Source organism: Arachis ipaensis, chromosome B08, assembly GCF_000816755.2.
Source record: "Arachis ipaensis cultivar K30076 chromosome B08, Araip1.1, whole genome shotgun sequence".
Classification (NCBI taxonomy): Eukaryota; Viridiplantae; Streptophyta; class Magnoliopsida; order Fabales; family Fabaceae; genus Arachis; species Arachis ipaensis.
In genome coordinates, this window is record NC_029792.2 from 24381596 (window position 1) to 24391651 (window position 10056).

The window sequence follows — 10056 nt, forward strand, 5'->3', positions numbered from 1 at the left end:
ATATAATAAAAAGTTTTTTATTTAAATAAAATAAAAAAATCAATATTATTAGATTTTTCTAAATCAAATTTTAAAACATGAATCTCTTATCTTTATTAATATATAAATAATCTCAAGCTTTGTTCTTTTGATAATATGAAATCATCGTATTTTAGGATGATTTATGCATTAAATTTATTCTAGAAATGCACATAAATCATTTCAGAATTTTAAACTTTTTAAATTAAATATAACTTGGATAGCATACTTTATAGTGTTTTTCACCTAAAACACTATAGAGTAGCACAATTTATGTGTAAAAGATAACTCACAGTATCCTAACATAATTTATATACAAATGGAATAACTCACAGTACCTTAACATAGTTTATAGTGTTTATAGTTCTTTTTCCTCTCCTATTCTTTTTTGTTAAATTTTAAACTAATTCATTTTGTGACCGAAAATATTAAAATACATTTTCTTCTAATATAAGACACTTATTATGAAAATACGTGTGTATGTACGCGGACTAACTATTTTTCTTGCATTTGAATCATTATAATTTTTTTATTAAAAAATCACGTAAATATTAAAAATTAGTTTTATTTTTTGGCTATTTTTTAATTAATATAATATTTTTTTAATACTCTCTCATTGATATTATTATTTTTATAAAATTCTTTATTTTTTTGTTTATATAAATTTTTTTTATCGTTATTGTTATTGTTTTTGTATGGATAAAATTTTTTATTTTGTATTATAATTCTATTGATCCTATTAGAATACTAACGAGTATTGAGAGTACTTAAAAGATATTAAAATTTATTTAAATATCTGAAATAAAATTATAAGATAACATAAAATTTAACATTTTTTTTTAGAATTTTGTACGTAAATCGTGCTAGGGTACTGTGAGTTACCATTTTGCACATAGATCGTGCTATTCCATAGTCTTTTAGATGAAAAACACTATAAATCATAGAGTTATATTCAATTTGAAAAACTCAAAGTCCTGGGGCAATTTATGTGCATTTCTAGAATGAGTTCAATGCATAAATCGTCCTAGGGTGTGGTGATTTACATATTATCAAAAGCACAAAGTCTTGTGACGATTAAATATTAATAGAAAGAGGGGATTCACGTTTTAAAATTTGGTTTAGGCAAATCTAATAATATTGATTCTCTTTATTTTATTTAAATAAAAAAGCCTGATAAAAAGTGAAACAGAATTTTCAAAAAATAATAATAAAAAATGTAATTTATTAAAGTTTTAGGGTTAAAACATAACTAATATAAATGTGAAAGAATTAGTGTAATTAGTAAAAAATTAGATAGTTAAAATATAATTAATTTAGACTTATGGACTAAATTATAATTAATTAAAATTATGAAATTAAACTTAAGATGTAAGTGTACTATTTAAAAATTAAAAAATATAAAAAAAATTTAAGTAAAAGTTGAGGTAAGTACTGTAAAATTTAAAAATATAACGGTAATTATAGTAAAAGACGTAAAAAGATAATTTAATAGCCAAAATTCTAAGAATCTATTCATAAAACACTTATGAAAAGTTCGAGAAGAGAGTTATGTTTAATTATAGAACTGAAAAAGATGAAGTAAGACGAATAAAAATATAAGTACAAAAAGAAAAGAAAATTGAGACTTATAAAGTGAATGATTAAGCCCTAACGGATAAGAAAAGTGGAATCTGTAAGTTGGATGTTGCTTACAGAAATCGGGAATGTTGTTTTAATTTGGCCTTTGGATTGAAAATAAGGATGGGGACGCCCGTGGATTGGAATTGCTTTTCCATACATACTCAACCTGACAAGATGTTCCTGTAAGACGTGGTCACTTACAGAGGTATAACGTGAATACTTAGCCAGAGAACTGTTCTTGTAAGAGAGTTGCTTACAGAGTTTATTGCCAACCTGCTTAATTTGGTTTTGCTTTAGAAAAGCCTTATCCGGACTGGATACTGGGTTACGTCGAGAGCAGGTAGAAATCGACACATGAGCTCATAACCTGCATTAGGACCAGACATGCATCATATTTGTTTGCCGCATATTTGCCTGTTATACTTTCTGTATTTGTGTGTGTTTAGTTATTTTTTTCCACTTCCTAGATTCCCTGTTTGTTTACTATTACTTTGTGTTTCATGTTATCTGTTATTCTTGTATCTTATGATCAAGCACTATCGACTGGTAATAATACGAAAATAATGAATTTAAATAACAACCTCGACCTTACTAAGAACCCTCAAGTTCTTACCCTTTTCCTCCCCTTCAGATGGAACACCAACGACCCAGTAATGACGTATAATTACACAAAGGAGTGATAGATGATATATGGCATTTTGATGGCGTCAATTTGGCTCAAGTTTCTGAAGACCTAGAGTGTTATTCCCTCGCTTTTGTAGCTTAGAGGTATTAGGGATATTATATGTATTCAATTATGTAAGTAGTTAATAACTAGCTACTCCTAGTGATGTCAATCATCATGCGACGTAAATTTGTGAAAATTCTGGTACTACTTCATCAGTTATTATTTGTGAATTTATTTTTGAATGTTTCTGCTTATTAAACTAAACGTTTTAAAAAAAATTTCGGCAAAATAACTACTGAGCTTTAATAACGAAACAGGCTCATATAATAAATATTAGTTTCTAAATAGGAAAGCAAGTTACAAACGCCTAGTTTCTAGTGTGATCATGACATGTTAGAAATTGGATTGTTACAGAGCTCATCCCTTAAATGGCCATGGTTTGAATATAGCATGTAAATCGGAGGCAGGAACTCTTTGAATAGGTGCATGCATTTGGTATTGATCACAGTGTCGAGCAAATTCAATACAATCCTCATCACTGAAGGCCAATACAATCCTTATCGACACAAGATCCAATTCATTTTTTGATCCGACGGTTGAGCTCTACAAATACCTTCATGAGTTCATGTACCTCAGCCATAGCTAAATGAGCTTCTTGAATGCCAATACACTGGAGTAAAGAACCATCGACACTTTTCTTAAACAACTCCCCTTTAATTAATACAAAGTTCAATGCTAGGTACTTAACCTTTCAATCTATTCTTTGATTGAGATTTTTGAGATAGTCGACGATCTTGAACCTCCAATCACTTAGGTCTATTGCGTTTGCACAACAAACTTTTCTTAAATCCAAATGCGTCAAATTGGTTTTGATTTCAGTAAACTCTTCCATCAAATTGAAAGATATTTTATAGCCAAAAGTCATTTGAGCAAATTCATTAGCATCTTAATTCGACTTTCTAAATTTGTGTTTTACTGATACGGAGTCGAATATAGTTAATAGTTGAAATGCCACTACAAAATACTTAGCCAAATTTTGGCTTATGACGCGATAATTTCTGACTAACTGTTGAATCACTAGTTCTGAATCTCTCAATATTTGGACCGTTCGAGCCCCTTTTCGATTAATAATTCTAGCCGAATGATCAAGGCCTCATATTTTGCTTCATTATTTGACAATCCTGACTCTAATCGAAACATAAATTTAGTTAGCATGTCATCAAGAGTGATTATTATTATTCCAACTCCAACCCCATTGTAAGAACCGTAATTAATTAACTGCTTAATTAAAATAATTTAATTGTCCGAAATAGGTTCAAAAATTTAGAATGTTAACTAAAAAATTTAAATATGATATTTGGACTCAATAGATTTTTCTGAGTTGAAAAATGTAATTTTCTACAGAAAATTGCGTAAAAACGCATACCTACTTAAATCTGTCTGGTATTGTATGAGAATAATAAAAATAGTAAAAAAACTTAGAAAATATTTAGAATTGAAAACCGGGTGCTAATTTTAAAGGTTTGGCCCAAAGTTGGGCCAAACGAGCTAAAAACGCTAACGGGTTGAACCGGGCCTAAGTTGGGCCCAGGCCAACATATATAAGCACTCAAATGAACCCACTTCAGCTCATTAAACACACACATGACAGTTGAGTTGCTGAAGTGAGAAAGAGAGCAAGGGTTTCACCAAACACTATTCATCTTCAACTTCATTCAACCATAACTCGAGCTACAGTACTCCAATTCGCGAACGGTTTGCGGCTGCGCGAAACTCTTTCTGAGCCCGTTAGTTTCAGCTAACCAAAGTGGTAAGAATTTCAAAAATTTCTGCCCAATTCTCGGCCCTTGTGAATTTTGAATTTAAGGTTTAGTTTTTGAGTGGATTTTTGTGTTTTGGTTGTTTATGTGATAATCATTAGTGAGGAATTGTTGGGTTTCATCTTCAATTTCTGTGGATAAGGTAATATTTCTCAAAAACTCTTGTAGTTTGGTATATTGTGAATATTAGGTTTTGATTTTTATGAAATATATGATGTTAGTTAAGCATTGGTGCTTGTTGGAGTTTTCTTGGTTATTTGGAAGCATTTGGATTGGAATTGGTGGCTTGATTTTAATTGAAAGCTTGATTGGGATCACATTTGGTATATTATGCATATTGGGAATCAGTCAAGGTATGGTTTCAGTTTTCTCTATATAATATGTAATATTTTTGGACACTTAGGCTAGTGGACCTTAGGATAGGATTGAATTGGTTATTAAAAATTGTTGAAATGATGATGTGTAATAATGTGATGATGTTGATAATTTTGATGAAGTTTGATGTTGTTGTTGATAAATGGTGTTGAATATTGAGATTGAGGTTGAATGATGTTAATTATGATGATTGGTAGTGATAGAATGATGATTGATGAGTGTGTTAGTTGAGAAATGGTTTTCGTATGATGACTTTGATGATTGGGGTTGAGGAATATCAGGATAACGTATTATAAGTGGAAATTTGATAGGAGTGGTGGTTTGAGACAAAAGGGTAAGTTCTGATGTGAATTGATGTGTATTGTGGTTTTGAGTTGGTTTGGTTATAAAGTTTTGAAATTTAGGGTAAGTTTTGGGGTGTTATGTGGGTAATGACGATGAGAACTTGAAATGATGATAAATCTGTGGAACCATGGACTAATGATGGTTATGATGAGTCTGAGACTCAGAGAAGAATGAGTATGGATAATGAGACTGATGTCTTGCTTTTGGTTCTGATGGAGAGGCTATCTGTAAGTAGTCGGTGTGTGCCGAGTACTATATCCCTGAACAGTGTGACGGGCGCTATATCCCTGGACAGTGTGCCAGGCACTATATCCTTGGACAGTGTAAGGTCTGCGGTTGGGTGTCTTGCTTACATCCTTTCGGAATCACAAGAGTGTGCTGGGCACTATATCCCTTAGACCGTGTGCCGGGTATGATATCACTGGGGGTTCCCATTTATATTTGTGATTGAAAGGCAACATTCTCATGGGAATGTGTCGGGTTCGTAGTTGAACCGACAATGTGATATCACAGCCAATAGGACAATCATTCATCATGTGCATTTTCTATATGTTTGTTTGCTTTGCCTACTTGCATTGTTTTGCCTAATTGAATAACATGTTTATATCCTTCCTGAATTCCTTGCTATATATGTCATATTACCTGTGAATTATTTGTTTGTATCTAATTGTGTTAGTCACTGAGGTTGAGGAGGTTTGGTAGGTGGTGGCGATAGGGTCGTGTGAAGGTTAGGCTAGTGAAAGCTGTGGAACAGCGGTGTTAGTTTAGTTAGCAATTCCCTAAAGTTACATTACCCTGTTTTATTATGGTTTTGAATTATGGTTTTAAATTTAGCATTGTTTTAAATTTATTTCTTAAGTTTGATGTGATGTTCTAGGATTGTCTTTGGCATCTCGGAACCTTATATCTTACATCAGTGGGCACTGTTATCATATTAAGTACCTCTGGTTCTCATACCATATCCTGTTGTTGTTTTTCAGATGCAGGTCGTAACCCACCTCGGTGAGTTGCGAAATAGTGACGGAGTGGAGGATCTTTTATCACATTTTGCATTTTGGATATTTTGTTGTAGTTCTCTCTAACTTTTGTATACTTATACTTTGTGCCTTAGAGGCTTGAGTTTGAGAGATAAGTTGTATAAGTTGTTTTAACTCAAAAATTCGGTTATGTCTGTATGTAACTGGTCGGCCTAAACTCCACGGGGTGTGGCTAGTATTCTATGGCTATTATGCCTATATATCTACATATACATTGTTATCTTGTACCTGTATCTTATCCTTTACGCTTTTAGTTATCGTGTGAACGCTTCGCGCTTTTCTGTTTCTGTTTTTGAGCTGTACCTTCTTCATCGGGCTTCTCGAATTACTATCTCTTTCTATATATACCTATATAATATCGTATAAGCCTTAGAATTGTCGTGGCACTTAGTTATCTTTTGCTTTACGGCATGAGATAAGGCTTAGGGTTATTAGGATATTACATTTAGTGGTATCAGAGCAGTTCATCCTCGTGAGCCTGAGGGATGGACCAATTGTGCTTTATTGCATACTCTGTGTCATTTTCTTCCGTGCTATTTATGTTATCTGCTTGATATTTCATAGAATTCTTATTTGTAAGTGTCTTTTTGGGATAATTGAAGCACTAGGCTTGAGATATTGAGACTGATCACCTTGATATCGATTGTTTAGTACAGACAGAAATTGCTACTTGTGGACGAGGTTGTACGAGTACACGAGAGGCAATAAAGGTAATCTCGTGGGCCTGAGGGATGGACCGATTGTGTTTCATAGCATACTTTGTGTCTTTTTCTTTCTTGCTATTTAGGTTTATCTGCTTGATATGTGTATAGCATCCTTGTTTGTGAGTATCTTTTTGGGATAATTGATGCACTAGGCTTTTGATATTGAGACTGATCACCTTAATATCGAATGTTTGGTATAAATAGAAACCCTAATGGATACTTGTGGATAAGATCGTACGAGTGCACGGAGAGGCAATGAGGGTAATCAACCCGTTAATGAACATGCCGAGTTTATGGCGGTGATGACCAACTTGGCTAACACTATGGAAGCGAATGCTACTATAACTATGCAAGCTATGGAAAGGATGGGTCAACCGGATGGGAACGGGAATGGAAATAGAAATGGGAATGGAGAAGGAGACGATAAAAACTTGGGTGGTATTCCGATGACCTTGGCTTCATTTCTAAAAGTTCATCCACCGACTTTTAAAGGGTCAAACAGCCCTACTGAAGCAGATAATTGATTCCAAGCCATGAAACGTGCTCTGCAAGCCCAGCATGTTATGAACAATCAATTTGTGGAGTTTATGGCGTACCAACTGTTAGGGGAGGCTCAAAATTAATGGCAAGGAGAATGCCGATAACTATAACTTCAGAATACCAACATTCCTTAGGACGTGTTTCAGACGGCTTTTTACAAGAAATACTTTCCTGAATCAGTAAGAGAAGCTAGGGAGTTGGAGCTTTTGCAGCTAAAGCAAGGCTCATTGTCCGTGGCCGAGTACACTAGTAGATTTGAGGAACTCTGTAGGTTCTTAAGGGTATGTTAGGGCGCCCCGGAGTCCTATTAGAGTTGGAAGTGTATCAAGTATCAAGGAGGTTTGAGGGATATTATTATGACTGCTGTGGCTCCTTTGGAGATTCATGTGTTTTCCAAGTTGGTGAACAAAGCCCGAGTGGTTGAGGAATGCACTAAGAAGGTGGCACTAACAAGAGATCCTAGAGGAGCAAACAACAACAGAGGCTGAGGTAAGTACTTTCAGCCGAGAGGTCAGAATTTCAAGAGGGGTGGACAAGAACCTCAATGCTCTCAAGGTCAAGGCAACACTAGGAGACCTACTTATGATCATTTTCACCTGGCGAGGGGAAGAGATGGTTGCTTCAATTGTGGATTTCCTGGTCACATGGCGAGGGATTGCACTCATGGGAGGAACCCGAATGCAGGCCGGAATCCACAACAAGGTCGGATGTTTGTTGTGGACGCCAGTGATGCTGCTAAGGCGGATCCTTTGATGAGAAGTATATGTTTAATTGGTGACAAAATATTAGTTGCATTGTATGATACTGGAGCTTCACATTCGTTTATTGCATTTGATAAAGTTGAGGAACTAGGATTGAGAATGTCAGAATTAGCCTTTGATTTGCATGTGCATACCCCGTATCAGACGGCTGTAACTAGATCAGGTTGTAGGCAAATATCTTTCAAGATTGAGGATAGAGAGTTTGTTCACGATTTAATCTGTTTGCCAATAGTGGGATTGCAGATGATTTTGGGATTTAATTAGTTGTCAAAGAACCGAGTATTGCTGGATTGTTTTGAGCGATCAATTCGGTTTATGCCGGAAGGAGAAGGGGGAGTAGTGGTAGCTGAGGGTTATTACTTGAACTCTGTGTTGGTGAATTGTAGTGGGGAAGATGGCTTTGAATGCGTTAGGTGATGAACAGAGGTTAGATCAAATTTCGGTAGTTAGGGAGTTCCCAGACGTGTTTTCTGAAGATATTCCCGAATTCCCACCTCAAAGGGCTGAACTTAAGACTCAGTTAGAAGAGCTTCTGGATAAGAAGTTCATTAGACCGAGTGTGTCTTCATAGGGAGCACCAGCTTTATTAGCAAAGAAGAAAGATGGAGGAATACGACTCTGCGTGGATTATTGTCAGTTAAACAAAGTGATAGTAAAGAACAAGTACCCATTGCCGATGATAGATGACTTAATGGATCAATTGCAAGGAGCTGGGGTATTTTTTAAGATTGATTTGAGATCAGGATACCATCAGATAAGAGTGAAGGAGGATGATATTTCGAAAACTGCATTTATGACGCGCTAAGGACACTACGAGTTTGTGGTGTTGTCCTTTAAGTTGATGAATGCACCTGCTATGTTCATGGATTACATGAATAGAGTATTTGATCTATTTTTGGATAAGTTTGTGGTGGTGTTCATAGATGACATAATAGTTTACTCAAAGACGGAAGAAGAGCACGAAGAGCACCTGAGGATTGTGTTACAAATCCTGAATGAGCGTAAATTGTATGCAAAGTTGTCTGAGTGCGAGTTCTGGAAGGAGGAGGTGAAATTCTTAGGTCACGTGGTGAGTAAAGGTGGAATAGTGGTGGATCTTTCGAAAGTGGAGGCGGTGATGGAATGAGAGAGGCCGACAACGGTAACAGTGGTTAGAAGTTTTGTTGGGCTTGGCCAGATATTATTGAAGATTCGTCAAGGGGTTTTCTCAAATTGCATTACTGATGACTAAATTAACTGGAAGGAGGTACCGTTTGTGTGGACGATGGAATGTGAGGAAAGCTTCCAAGCTTTGAAGGAGAAATTAACTTTCGTGCCTGTTTTGATTTTGCCAGAACCGCACGAGCCGTTTGAAGTGTATTGTGATGCTTCGTTTAAGGGTTTGAGTTGTGTATTAATGCAACACCAGAATGTGATGGCTTATGCTTCGCGTTAGCTAAGACCACATGAGGTGAATTACCCAACTCAGGATTTGCAATTGATGGCGAATGTGTTTGCATTGAAGATTTGGTAGCACTACTTGTACGGAGTGAGGTTTAGAGTCTTCTCAGATCACAAGAGTCTCAAGTACATTTTTTATCAGAAAGAACTAAATATGCGACAAAGGAGATAGATGGAGCTACTAAAAGATTATGATTTTGAATTGAGTTATCACCCCGGGAAGGCAAACGTTGTAGCGGATGTCTTGAGCAGGAAGTCATTGTCTATCGCTTGAATGATGATTAAGGAAGAAGAGTTAGTGAGCAAGTTTAAGGATTTGAGGTTGAGTGTCGGGGAAGTAAATGGAAATGCATTCCTAAACCAACTGTAGATCTCTAGTGACTTCAAGATTATGATTTTAAAAGCTCAACAAGACGATAAGGAGTTACAGAAAATATTTCCGGCAATTGAGAAAGGAAAGCAATGGGGAGTTTCATGGGACGGAGACGGAATATGGAGGTACAAGGGTAGGATTTGCGTGCCGGATGTTGGTAACTTGTGACAAGATATATTGAAAGAGGCGCATAACAGTGGATTCTCTATTCATCCAGGAAGTACAAAAATGTATTATGATTTGAAGAAGATGTTTTGGTGGCCTGGGATGAAGGGTGATGTATCTATATTTGTGTCTAAATGTCTGAGGTATCAGAAGGTGAAGATAGAGCACTAGAGACAGTCGGAAATGCTATA